At 39.3% G+C, this 14585-nt stretch overlaps 1 long non-coding RNA gene across 3 annotated transcripts; it reads right to left on the bottom strand.

Annotated features, from left to right (window-relative positions):
- Nucleotides 1-184: 184 nt before the first annotated feature.
- LOC131697545 (uncharacterized) lies at nt 185-11902 on the bottom strand. Of its 3 annotated transcripts, none has more exons than XR_009307357.1 (5): nt 10847-11902; nt 7859-7914; nt 7659-7742; nt 4244-4342; nt 185-2742 (listed from the first exon to the last, which is right to left on the bottom strand). It is a non-coding gene; the product is annotated as an uncharacterized LOC131697545 (long non-coding RNA). The 3 variants fall into 3 exon arrangements; XR_009307358.1 differs by lacking the exon at nt 7659-7742 and having other exon boundaries at nt 188-2328; nt 2696-2742; XR_009307356.1 differs by lacking the exon at nt 7659-7742 and having other exon boundaries at nt 186-2742.
- Nucleotides 11903-14585: the final 2683 nt, after the last annotated feature.

Raw genomic sequence — 14585 nt, 5'->3', positions numbered from 1 at the left:
ACTATATAATACTGTTGATGTATACACAATAAAAGCTTCTTGTTTTTTTAAATGACAGTTAACTTTGGAATAGCCGTTTTATAAGCGGTATAAACCAGTTCAGGACGTGCGGTTCCCATGAAATATATGCACGTCCACTAAATTAGAAAATGTCACAATACTAGGATTTAGATTTGGAAGAAAATAAGATTTATTTTTGAACAGTGTTCTTTTCTTTTTATTTTGCATATCAGAGTCAACGACAGCTTTTGACAAGTTAAAATATTATTTTTTTAATGTAATTGGCATGTAAACTTAAAACAATTTACCTTAAGACCCAAAACATTAACATTACTTGTTGGAACAAATGAGAGACCTCGATTTAAAACACTGGAGGAGATTTTTGTATGCAGTTGTCCCAAGACAAAGCACACCGTGTTGAAAAGTTTTTCGAACACTTTTGTAGCTCTGGCATTCACACTGTTATAGAATATATATTGTAACATAGCAGGGAGGGGGGTTAAAATCCTCCCTGCGTAAGGCATATGCGCATGCACATTTTTGGTTAGTTTTGTTAATTAATTGATTGTTAATTATCCCCTGCACCTGGTGGTAATTGAAAATTAGAACCAGGTGCAGGGTATTTAAGAGAGGCAGTCAGTTTGCTCAGGGCTGCTGAAGAGTGTAGAAGCCCGACTGTGCTGGTGTGTGAGTACAGCCGTAATAAAAAAGAAAAAGGTAGTGTTGAGCCTTTTGTTGTGCAACAGGTAAACAGCTTAGCTGTCCTGTCTTTAGTTTAGGTTCCTGATTTGTGTTTTAGTTATTGCTCAAAGAAGAGCTAGGTGTTTGTTTTTGTGTATTTTGTGTTTTGTTTGTTTATTAAAAATTAGCGCGTCAGCGCTTTTGAAACCTCCATTCCTGTGTGCTGGGTCAGTTTTTAAAGGGGCAAAGAACCGTGAGTGGTGCCGGCCGGTTCACTATATATATATATATATTGTAAGACAGCAGGGAAGGGGTTAAAGCCTCTCTGAAGAAAAAACATGTGCGAAATGCACATTTGTTTAATTTAATTGTATTCGGTTTATTGTTTAACTGTTTTGCTTTATTGTTGAATTTAATTTGTTTAATTGTTTTGTTAATTTATTTGAGTGTTAACTATCCCCTGCACCTGGTGGTAATTATAAATTAGAACCAGGTGCAGGGTATAAAGAGAGAACAGTCAGTTTGCTCAGGGCTGCTGAGTAGAAGGAGGCAGAAGAGGTGCTCTGCTTCCGGACAGTCAAGAGGAAAAACATAAGCAGTGTAAACCTGTGTGGTTTTGTTTGTTTGTTGTGTTTGGTTTGGTGGGAAAATGGCTTAGCCGTCCTACTTGTAGTCAGGTTGTTCCCGAAAGTTGAGTTAGTGCTCCGAAAGAGCTAGGTGTTTATTTCGTGTTTGTTTATTTTGTGTGAATTAAAAATAGTGCATCAGCGCATAAAAATCCATTCCAGTGTGTTGGGTCGTATTTTTAAAGGGGCAACGAACCCGTGTGGCAGCGGTTCTTTTACAATATATATATATATATATATATATATATATATATATATATATATATATATATATCTCCCTCCTAAAGTCCAAATTCCACTGCCTCAAAGTGGCAGGAGGGTGACAACGGGTTCTCGAGACAATGTACAGCGGGGTCCCCTGACTCTAGCAGGTTCAACCATGCTGTGAAAGCTTGAGTAACATACTCTGCCAAAGTGGAAGGGGCACTCAGCAACCAGCCTGGCCAGCATGGTGAGTTATGGCCAACCTCCCCATGATGAAAGCACAGACAAAAACATGGCCCTCATTCTCCGGAGGCTGGACCATGGCAGTTTATGAAGAAGTACAAGAACTACATGAAAATGGGAAGAGCCGCTATAAGTTCATCATCGGTGACTTCAACGCCAAAATAGGAGCCCAGCAAGAGGATGAGAATTCAGTCTGCAAATTTGGACATGGCAACAGGAACGAGAAGAGCGACAGACTAGTCGAATTTGCAGAGAACAAAAACTTATTCATCATGAACACCTCCTTCCAGAAGAAACCCATCAGGAAATGGACATGGAGAGGACCCAACGGAGTGAAGAATGAGACTACATACTCACCAACAAGAAACACACCGTACAAGATGTCTCAGTACTAAACAATTTTAACACAAGAAGTGAACACAGACTTGTAAGCTGCAAAATACACTTAAACACAGCACTGGAGAGAGCAAAACTCGTGATGACGAAATCCAACACAATCAACATAGAAATGCTCCCGAAGCAAAGCTTGTTGTTTTAACTGGAACTGTAGAATAGATTCAATGCTCTTCAAGATCTGCAAAAAGATGAAGCAATCAAGGTAAACAAAATCTATGAGGAAGTGACAAAAGTAATTATAGAAACAGCAAAAAACATAGTTGGAACACAGAGTACAAAATGCGACCAGAAGATCATGCAAGAGAAAAAATACCTAATGAAGAAAAGAAGGGAAATTAAACAAACAGCAGCTCTGAAGTCAAAGATTGAATACTATTGAAAACTACTGAAAACAGCCAAAGCATGAAGAAAGCAAAACAAAGAAAAATAATTATCGAGAAAAACAGATTTTAGTAATTAAACAAGAGGACTGGACTGTCATCAATGTGAATAATTGATACACTACAAATACCTGAACTGACACAGGAAAGGAAAAATATACTCACCACTTCCAAAATTCAAATTATGAAAGGTATCTGTGGCTTACCGGTAGCTGTCAAGTAAAAAAAAAACTATACTGCTGGAATTGTATTTTGTTCAGTACAGAAAAGGCAATATAGAACAGCACTGGCTACAGCAATCTAGGCTGTCTAACGAAGTCAGCACTAAAACATGAGCGTTCCCAAAGCCACTTGCGAGCTACTGTTACACTTAAAACTTTTAAACAAACCCAGAGTGATGTTCAACTCGATGAGCAGAAGCACAGGGATACAGTTCATCACAATGAGCAAGTGAGAAACAATCGTGAGGTTCTTAAATACTTGATTGATTCTGTTGTATACCTTGGCAAGCAAGAACTGGCATTCAGAGGGCACAATGAAGGTACCAATTCCTCAAATAAAGGTAATATGTGGAATTACTTTCTCTGATTTCTGACTACAATAGCAATGTTAAGCAATCACTTGTCAATAGCCACAGTATTCTCAGATACCTGTAACAAGATTCAGAACAGCTTAATCTCTTCAGTGCCTCAGGTTCAAGTAGGAAGGAAGTCAAGTACATAGCTATAATGGTAGATTAAACAACCAATGCTGGAAACGCAGCTCAGCTGTCTTATGTTTTCAGGTACTCCTATGTGACTGACAGTGGCCCGAAAGAATGGTTGTTCTGTGAAAATGTGTTACATTTACTAAAATAAAAAATAATAATAATGATTTTTTTATTTAGCCGCTATAATATTGTTAACTTTATTAAAAATGTGCACAGATTAATCTACCGATTAATCAACTAATGCCATAAATTAACTGATCAAATATTGTAATCGATTGACAGTCTTTCTCCGTTTTTAGAAGTTTTGTTCCATTGAAGACAATTCGTCATTTGATGGTCTTTTAGATTTAGTTATTTCAAAGCCACTTGTTTTCATGAATGTTAAAGGAAGCAGGCGATGATGCGTACCCTTTACAAATAAAGCAGAACTATGCAATACAGACTAATTACATTCAATCAGGTTTGTTCTAGTCAGCAAAAGGCAGTAGATGTGTGTTACAATGCAGTTACCCATCTAACATTGCTGCACTTAACAGTATAAAGAACCTTTCCAGGAGAGACTGTACTAAGAACAATGCAGCCTGAAACAGCCACTGCTCTTCCACAAGCCATGCTTGTGTTAGACACAGACTGGGAGTTGTGCAATATTTATCAACAGGGCTCATAGGAGAGTGTTCAATTGATCAAATGCAGTGGAAACCATTTAGTCAGAGACCTGGAGTCCAGATCATATGACAAGGCACAGTTCCCTGGCAAGGTAATGAGCTGTGGCACGGAATAGGCTTTCCACTCCACTGCACTTTACAGCTGCCCATCCAACATTCTAATTGTACAAGAAGAAAGATCGGTGTTGTCATCACAACAATGTGCACGGCCAACATGCTGTGCCTTATTGAATTATTTAACTACATCGGAGCGTTTACAATTCCAAAGAACAGTCTAAAAGGGGAGGCTTTTGTGTATTGTGAAAGCTGTTGGGTTGTCGGGTAGTGTATCTCACTGACCTGGATCGTAGTCCTAGTTGAAATAAACAATCCCAGCATGCACTATGATCATCTCGTCTTAGCTAATGTTCCGGGTCCATTCCACTCCAGGTTTAATATCTAAAATAAAATGAAAGTTACTTTTGGAACAAAACCCAATTTTGGAACATTCTAGAGTTGATTCATGTTTTTGGGCTATGAATGCTCATTAATGAATTAGAATGTTGGGATTGCCCTTTCCTGATGACATCACTAAAGAGGTATCAGCATTTAGGCAGAAGTAGGCGACTGTACCAAAACAAACACTACTCACCAAAACACACTGTATGGATTACTATGTAAATGTAGTGACAACCATAGAAATACTGTATTTGGATTAAGTACATGTATAATTAAGAACAAATAAGGGTCTTTGTTCCGATAGTTGCAGGAATAAAGATTGGACTCAAAATGACTATTACCAGGAACTTTCAACCCTATCAAAAGATACACTCATACCACAGTGTAGTAAGGTGAGCAACACATTTTATTCATACAATACCGTAATTATAAAATAAAATATACCAAATGTTGAGATAAGGGTTGGTCAACATGAACATTCAAACACATTTGATGAATAAAAAAATTTCAAGTCGACATGTGTCTATAGAAACAGCAATGCCTATGTTGCAGCCTTAAAAGAAAATGACAGCAGCCCGCTTCTTTTTTCTTTTCTCCGTTGCAACTCTTTTTTGCCTCCGTTCGAGATTATATATATATATATATATTAAACAGTTAAAAACAGCGACATTTTCCAACAATCTTGGTGGGTTAGCATCCTTACATTCAACATAATAATTTAATGTGATGTTTGTCTGAAATAAACTCTGCAGCTAATCGAGATCATGGATCCATCAAATATGCAACTTGATTTATTTCTTCGTTCTGTTCCACCTTTCAACTCTGTGGTGTTTTTAACTTAATAAAAAAAAAATAATTCCAGGGCTCTACACAGCTGCTGTGTATTTGAAAGGTAATACCAAAAAAAACACACTTTTGTGCCAAACTCTCTTCAAAGCATTATATAGTTACCATACCTACATATGTGTTATTGTATAGCTACTCTGTTTAAACAGAAGATATGCAGAAAAAAATCCTCAACAAGTTATTATTAAGCACAAAGGCAGTGGTTCCCAACCTGTTGTCCAAACTCCAGGTGCTCTGCAAACAACTCCCAAAATACAATTACGCAGTTTTTGCAAAAAAACGATTTCTACACAATCACACGTTGTGCTACTAATATTTCTAAACAAATAGCTTTAACCACGTGATATATAATAATAAGATATGTATGTAGTCTGAATTTTTCCCCTTTACCTATTTTCTTTTATTATGGGTGTGTTAATAAATGAATATACAGTATATTAACTGAAATAGCTTTGTAATGTGAAGCAATCTGTCGCATATCCAACTGCGGTGGGACCAGACTAATGGTGGATATGTAAAAAGTCGGATGAATTAATCCTGATTTAAATATTATTATTATTTGTTTATTTAGCAGACGCCTTTATCCAAGGCAACTTACAGAGACTAGGGTGTGTGAACTATGCATCAGCTGCAGAGTCACTTACAACAACCTCTCACCTGAAAGACAAAGCACAAGGAGGTGAAGTGACTTGTTCAGGGTCACACAATGAGTCAGTGACTGAGGTGGGATTTGAACCGGGGACCTCCTGGTTACAAGCCCTTTTCTTTAACCACTGGACCACAGCCTCCTGTGTGGTCCGTTATACACAGCTGTAACAATTACTATAGTCACACAATTATTGTTTTGAGATTCAGCTTTTATTAGGGAGCGCCCCCAAATCCCTTGTGTAGAAAGAGACAATGTATCAGTGCTTGTGAGAGAGTAGTCGTCTGCCGTGTGGGTGCGTGCATTCACTGCTGAGTTACAGGCAGGAGATTGAGACCTTTATACATCCCGCAGGTGAACAGGATTTATTTACATATGAACACATTTAACGGCTCACGTGACACTACCAGCAACGGCAGCGCACTGATCACATACAATACAGTGTACGAAAACTTTGGTAGGAACTACAATCTCTGAACTAATCTTCTCTGTTCAATAATAAACTAAAGTTGCAGAAGAGGTTGCTCATGGTGGATAAACGGCTAGGGCGGATATGGGATGGGCGGATACGCAACAGATTGCTGTACTAACTAAATAACTTACGCAGTATGATGGCACATTTGTCTTGTCAAAATTACAGACTTCTTTTTTTAGACAGCATTATTTAAAAACAAACAGATCTACATCTAGCATTCCCGTAAACACATTGCTTTCTAATCTGTGCTCATTTCACTGCTTGTGTTCACTGAATTTCAGGGGGAAAAAAATGTAATCCAGCTGTACCAGCCATTTCCTGCGGCATACAAGTAGCACACTGCATTGACTATTTCTAACTCAGTTTGAATAACTTAAATTAAAACAAACACACAGTGGGAAGAACTGCACTAGAGGAACATTGTTATCATCGGTATGCACATTTCAAGGTAAGACAACAATTGTAACATGTACAGCCTTTCTACATACTGCTTTTGGATCTAACAATGGAAATGAAATGAAATTAAATCACGAATCGTTAAATGATTGAGAATACAATGAAATAATTTCATTATACAATAAACATTGCTGTTTTCTCGTCAACAGAAAAATGTCTTAACTCTTAATATAACTAGCAAACCTCTGATTATTAACAAAGCGCTTCACTTGCCACATATACTTTTACAGCTTGTTTTTTTGTGTACATAGCTTAATAATAAGTTAATAATTATAACAGTACCTGTTTAGTTTGAGCGAATACAAGACTGATCACGTAAGGACCGCAAGGTGGAAGTGTGAACTGAAGATAGAGTGCTATTTGATTTGTTGGCTGCTCCAGAAAAAGAAAGCTAAATGTAATGTTGAATTTCATTAGCTGGCTGTGATGTAATGCTCTGTTGTTGACCTCCGCAGTTGCCAAGTCCACATATAATAAGCGGAATTGGGCTTGTTGTTTAAAACGTCGCTTGAATTTTTTTAGAGTCGCGGGCTGCGTAATTGACTGGTGTCTATGTATATGCATGTCATTAGAATTTTTTAATCATTCTATCCCCACCAGTTCAACTAAGAAAAACTAGAACTACAAAAAAAAATAGAACTACTAAAAAAATATATGGAATTTGTAAAAACACACTCATTCCCCTCCCTCTGAAATGGGTTGGGCTTGTTTTGGGAGACTTGGCAACACTGTTGACCACTGAAATGGGAAGAGCGCTTTTTTCAAATTATTGTATGTTTGAAAACAATGGAAAGAGACGGAGAGAACAGGCTGAAAGGGAATGAAAAACATTATCAATGTCACAGGGGTGACTAAATTACATTGAGCTGAAGGTAATTGCCACTTAAATAGACCTGTTGTGCAGTGATGCAGTTTTGATTGCAGACGGGTGCGGCTAATGGAAGCTCTTTCTGCACCTGTTTCCCAGTGATTGCAGTCTGTTTAGAGAGAGAAGAGAGGACTGGAGCCGATTATTATCAATTTTAACTTACCTATTTGTAGTATTTTATATTTCCTCTGCGGGAACAATAAAGTTAGTTTCATTGGAACTTACCTGTCTGGAGCTGTCTGTCCAGTTAAGCATCCCAGTGTCTTGCCAGATCCTAGAACCTGTAGGGAAAGAGGGGTTAATTGGTGTGTACAGTTCTTGGTGTCTTACCACCAGGGGGAGCAAGCCTGCCCTGTTCTTCTTTGACGCACCCCTGACATTAACCGATAAACAAAATCTTGAATATCATTTTCGTTCCAGAACATAACAAATAAATTTTGTTTCTTTTTTTGTTTCTGTTCCATGAAAAATTTCGGGGTTTTTTTCTGTTTATCGTTCCAGTTCTGGTTCTGTTCCGTTTCCACGATTACTATTTCCATACCATGTCAGCACGTTACTTAAACAGCACAGTAATGGAAGCATGCCAAGTTGTCCCCACGAAATATATAAATCTGTGTAGATAACAGAAATGACGCAATACGTACAATGGTAACCATGGTAACACATGGTATCGAAGACGCGTCAAGATGGATATGTTAAATCGGTTTTTGTTTTGTTTTTTAAGCAATGGTTTTAATTGCTTTTATATTAAAAACACTTATAGGGAAAAGACAATAGAAGATTTACATTATCACTCAGAATAATATTAAGTTATATAAAGTTATATTGTTATATTGTAAATTCACATTGGTTTTGCATAAACACTCTTTGACAATAACGTTTTGTTTAAATGTAATTTAATTATTGATCTTATTTACAGAAAAATGTATGAATTATTGAAGTTCACAAACAAAAAAATGAAAATGAGCGAAAGCAGAATAAAAATATCAATGCACTATTTACATAGAAGGCAGCAGTCTCACGGGCAGTATTGCGTGATAGCAAACTTTTCTGCTATTAGTAAAACAAGCACATCTACAAATAATCGCTGGTTTTCAGCTGCTGCAAATCTGTAACTTTCCCTCTATCTCTCTTCCATTTCAATATAAGGCTTGTGAATGGCCAAAATGCTTTTCTTTTTTCTTCTTCACAGCACCGGGAAACATTGATTTCTATTCGAGTAGACTGGTGAGATAATGTGACACTTTTATGTTCCTAACAGCAGTATTCAGTTGCTTTTGGATGTTATGTTCTCAACATGTTTTTATCAACATTTTAATTTTAAAATCCTCCCAGAGTTCTTTGTTTGTTTACCCACATTTTTTCTGTTTCGTTACACATTCCCACACACACCCACCTGGCTCTGGGCAGCTACCGTGCCGTGCCAGTATCAGGTACGAAAGGATGCTGGCATGGCATGGTGCTGACACGCCAGGGAACGGTATGGGTTTTTACAAGAATGATGGAAACAATGTGGCACGCTTTCATAACAGTGACAGAACAATGCCAGCACGGTGCTACAGGTTCATGGAAACGAGGTATTACACCGGTTTGTGTGTTGCACAGGTGCCATTAACACAAAGAAAATAATAAAGAGCTGCAATGCAGCAAACAGCTCAACAATTAAACAAAAAAGGACGTGAAAAGGTTACCGTACCAACTTCAATAACCCAACGTTATCTTCAGTCACATCGTAGAGTGCCTAAATAAATTTTTGAGGCAACACAAACTGATTTTTTTGGTCTGTTGACCAATTGTGACTCAACTCCAGCTCTGGTCTGTTGCATCTTCCATCCCAGATATAACAGATTTAATTGTGTTGTTTACCATCAGGAGTTTAAGGCTGATTTAATTACGCAGCAGATTCCCCAGTTAGATGATGAGCTGATAATATCTCTTCAGCCAAAGAAGCAGGCATACCATAATGTAAAACAGTATTTTAGTATTTAAAGCAGGGTCAGCTGCTGCATGGAAAACAAGGTTTATTTTTAAAATTGACAAGTTTAAGAAATGTGAAAGCAGAACACACATAAATACTTATGACTCTCTAGGAAGTGTACTGCTGAGAAAAAAATAAAGGGAATTAAAAATTAAATGTATTGCAGCTTACTTGATTGCAGTAACAAAAAAATGCCATTCTCTAAATTTAGCTTGTGCTAATGAAAATATCTGAAATACATGACAATGTGCTTGCTGTGGTATATTTAGTATCGTAAATATAGCAGAACAAACTCACTGTTTTGTTCTGAAAAATAAACAGTAACATGTAATCATAAGAGCTGTCTGTGTTGCTGTCAGATCAGGACTTCATTAACACTGAGCATGGGAGCTGCAGCATGCTATTTCCATATTAACTGTAAACAGTTAATGGTGCGGTCACCAATTCCATACACAACACTTGCAAAATATTTAAAATATAAACATGCTTAGTTCATTGCAGTCATCAGCTGCATAGATTAACCGTTCAGCAGAATGAGGCAACAAACAAGTGAGTACAGACACAACAAAACCTGGTTGTAATGGTTAGGTCTCAGTTTTACAACAGCCGTTTAAGATTGCACATAGTTACTGGTACACCTGGCGGTCCCTGCTGGAAACACTAATACTTGAGCTGAAAAGGTTGAAAAGCACTGGTCTACACTACATTTAGAGGGTGTGTACTGAAACAGACATTTTCTTTTGTCAAGCAGGAAAAAGGTAAAATACACAAGTGTGGCAAAGTGCCCCGCCCCTGTGTGCATTTGTGTGTTCTATGTTGTATGTATGCGTGCGTATGTTAATGTTGGTGTATAGATTGGTACACGGGATATAAACAGGTCTGTGTTTCACGTGTGTTTAAATTGTATATTTGTATTTAGGCACGGGATTGCACATCACGCACGTGCATTTAAAATATAATATGCGAGCACGGGGTTGCACAGAATTAATTCACGTGCTGGGATTCAAGTGAATAATTAATTAGTAATTGAATCCCAGCACAACAGTATATATAGATGCACGTTTCATTCAGTCAGGGTTGGGTGTTCGGAAGAGGAGAACGGGAGAGAGAGAAGGAGAAGGAGAAGGAGAAGGAGAAGGAGAAGGAGAAGGAGAAGGAGAAGGAGAAGGAGAAGGAGAAGGAGAAGGAGAAGGAAAAGTAAAATAAAATCGTAAACGTAAAGTGTTTGTTCTCACCGTGTTTGTTTGTCTCTCCGTGCACCGTTTGTTTAGTGTTAGTCCGTTTTGTCTGTCTTTTTATTTTGGCTACAAGTGTTTAAAGCTTGATGTGTTCCCCGGCGTAAGAAGTCGACACAAATCCAGATGTGAAACAAACAACTTAGCTTTTATTACTCAGGACTCATTTGCTGCCTTTCTTTCTACTCTGCTCTTGCTCAATGACCTGTTGGAGCAGCCCCGCGCCTAAAGCGCCCCCCCAGGAACACAGTAACACACAACAATAGGTTCCGCACATATTGCTACATCCTTTCTCTTTTTTTTTTTTTTTTAAACAACTAAACAATATCAACTAACTTTTGTTAGCATTTGTACTCTCTAGTACCTGAACTAAAACAAATGATGATGAACATCTCTATTGATTCAAACAAAGTCTTTTAGGTGTGTGGGCCTGCAAAGGGGTCTTCCATATCTACTGTGGGCATACTCTGCAACCGCTGAAGACTCACGGTAGGCTGGCTGACCCTGGTCCTCGGAACTCCCTGGACCCCTGATGTCCTCCGCGAGGCCCTCTGTACTCTGTGTACTTTTCTGTAGTTCTTTGTGCTCTTCATCCTCAGTGATTGTCTCCTTCAGTTCTTGGGGCTTATCCAGAGTTGGAAAGTGGTTTCCCTGTTCTTTAGACCTCCTAAGGTGTCTTCGGTTTCTTCTTAAGGTCTGTCCTTGTTCTGTTAGTATCTCATAAGACCTCATGTTTACTGGCTTAATCACCGTGGCTTTCTGCCACCATTTGCTCTGTCCACTCCATGGCTGTACTCTCACCTTGTCATTTCTTTGTAGTGGAGGTAGATCTTTTGCTGATGTATTGTAGTACTGTGCCTGCCTGTGTTGGCTCTCCATGATCATCTTCTGCTTATTGCTGGTCACCCCAGGCCTTAGTAGATTTTCACTCATCAGCAAGAGGGTTTTAGTTCTCCTGCCCATCAGGCTTTGTGCTGGACTGCTGTCTACACCCTGAGAGGGGGTGTTTCTGTGGTCCAACATGGCCAGATATGGATCAGATCCTGCTCTTTTTGCTTTAGCCATTAGCCTTTTGTCTGTTTTCACTGCTGATTCTGCTTTTCCATTGCTCTGCGGGTAGCCAGGGGATGACGTTTTGTGTTTAAAGTCCCATTTTTTGCTGAACTCTTTGAACTCTTCTGCTGTGTATTGTGGTCCATTGTCAGAGTGCAGTGTGTCTGGAATCCCATATCTTGCAAAGTGTGCTTTTAGCTTCCGTACAATTGTCCTGGATTTCGTGTTCTCCAGGAAGTCAACTTCCCAAAAGTTGGAGTAGTAGTCAACGGTAATCATATAGTCCTTCTCATTGACTGTAAAAAGATCTGTTCCCACTGTTTCCCAGGGTCTACTTGGTGCTTCGTGTGATTTTAAAGTTTCCTTTTGCTGCTTGATTCCCTGTGCACTGCACACACTGCATTGCTCCATGTATGTTTTCAGCTGTGCATTCATGCCTGGCCAATAGATACTCTCACGTGCTCTTCTTAGGCATCCTTCTATTCCAATGTGTGAGGAGTGGACTCTTCGCATAATATCTGCTTTGAGAGAAGCTGGTATAACTACACGCTCACCCCTGAAGACAATTCCATTTTGTACACTAAGCTCATCTCTGCTATGGAAAAACACTGTTGCTTCCCGAGGTACGTGTTCCTTAGTGTCCGGCCAACCCTGTAGGATCACTTTCTTTAACACCTGAAGATCCTTGTCCTGCTCTGTTGCTTTTTGTATGGCCTTTAGCCTCTCATCAGAGATGGGCAAGTAGTGCACCATGTTAATGGATTCAATTTCAGTTTCTACTGGATGTTTTGAGCTGGAGTCTGGTAGGTATGCCCTGCTTAGCGTATCTGCCAGTAGTAAATGTCTTCCTGGGTAATATCTGAGTCTGACATCATATCTCTGCAACCTCAGTAGCATCCGCTGTAGTCGTTTGGGTGCACAAAGAAGGGGTTTCCTTATTATACTCTCTAGTGGTTTGTGATCAGACTGTACTTCTACCGTGTGTCCATATGTGAACTGATGAAATCTCTCTATTCCAAACAGTACTGCCAGCAGCTCTTTTTCTATCTGAGCGTAGCCTTGTTTTGTATCTGTCAGGGCTCTGCTTGCGTAAGCAATTGGCTGTCCTGATTGCATGAGTGCCGCCCCCAATCCAGTTTCTGATGCATCACATTGCAAAACAAGCTGTTCTTCTGGGTTGTAGTATTTTAGTACTGGAGTTTTTGCAATTGCCTCTTTAATTTTCTCAAAGGCCTCTTCATGCCAATCAGTCCACTCCCACAATACGTCTTTGTGTGTCAGTTGTCTCAAAGGTTCGCACATCCCTGACAGGTGTTCACAAAATTTTGCTAGTTAATTCACCATACCCAGGAATCGTTGCACTCCCCGAATGTCTGTTGGTCTGGGCATCTGCCTAATGGCCTTGACCTTCTCCGGATCGACTTTCAGACCCTGTGATGTCAAAAGGTGTCCAATATATGGCACTTCTTTCAGCCTGAGCTGAAATTTCTCTGGGTTTAGCTTCACATTGCATTCTCTGCACCTTTCCAGGAGCTTTCTCAATTTATCATCATGGTCTTGTGCAGCTACTATATCATTGTTTCCTTCCCCAACAATAAGGATATCATCAGCTATGATTTTGATTCCTGGCACCCCCTCTAACACTTGGTTTAGTTTTCTCTGAAAGACCTCAGGTGCAGGACTGATTCCCATCGGCATGCGCAACCAACGATAACGTCCAAATGGAGTTGCAAAAGTGGTGAGATAGCTTGACTCTTCTTCTAATTCAATGTGCCAAAACCCATTCTTAACATCACATACTGAGAAAACTCTTGCTTTTGCCAGATCCGGCAAGACGTCATCAATGGTTGGAAGAGGGTAGTGGCTTCTTTTGAGTGCTTTGTTTAGTGGCTTAGGGTCTATGCATATCCTTAACTTTCCTGAGGGTTTTTTCACAACCAATAAACTGCTGATCCAGTCTGTGCATGTCTCAACTGGAGCTATGATTTCATGTTCTTGCAGTCTAGCCAGTTCCTTCTTCAATGGTTTTGACAGCGCCACCGGTACTCTTCTCTTTGGTAGTTTCACAGGCTCTACACTATCATCTACTTCTAGCTTGAGTTTTCCCTCGAGTCGTCCTTCCCCTTGGAATACATCTGCAAACTCTTGTCGGATTGATTCCATGCTCCACGAGTTAATGTCTCTGTTGCTGGTGGATTTATCAACTGCTAGAATGTTTTGGTGCTGTACTGTTATTAACTCCATAGCCTGTATGGCTTTGCTGCCTAGCAGTGGTCTGAGAACATTATTGTTGACAACAATGAATTCCAGCCTATACGCTTTTTTGTTGCGTGGATTTCTTAATTTAAGTTTGCATTTTCCAACTGGCTTCATTGTGCTTTTATTATACATTACTAACACTTGCTTGCAGTTTTCAAGGTGGATGTCTCTTGTTAGGAGGTTCTCTGGGATTACATTGCAGCTAGCACCACAGTCAAGTTGAAATTTAACTGGTTGTTTGTTCAGTAACATGGTTGCAAACAGTGCTGCGTGAGGCTGTAGTGTTGACGCTTGTACTGCATTGATGTTCTCTGATTCCGGCTCCAAGGTTACACATAGGATATCCTCGCCACTGTCTGACTCAGTTGAAACATTCTCCAATGCTAACACATTTTGCTTTCTCCTGCCAATGCTACTTCTACATTTG

The sequence above is a fragment of the Acipenser ruthenus genome, chromosome 15 (assembly GCF_902713425.1).
Source record: "Acipenser ruthenus chromosome 15, fAciRut3.2 maternal haplotype, whole genome shotgun sequence".
NCBI classification, from domain to species: domain Eukaryota; kingdom Metazoa; phylum Chordata; class Actinopteri; order Acipenseriformes; family Acipenseridae; genus Acipenser; species Acipenser ruthenus.
This window is presented reverse-complemented; position numbering and strand designations above follow the sequence as displayed.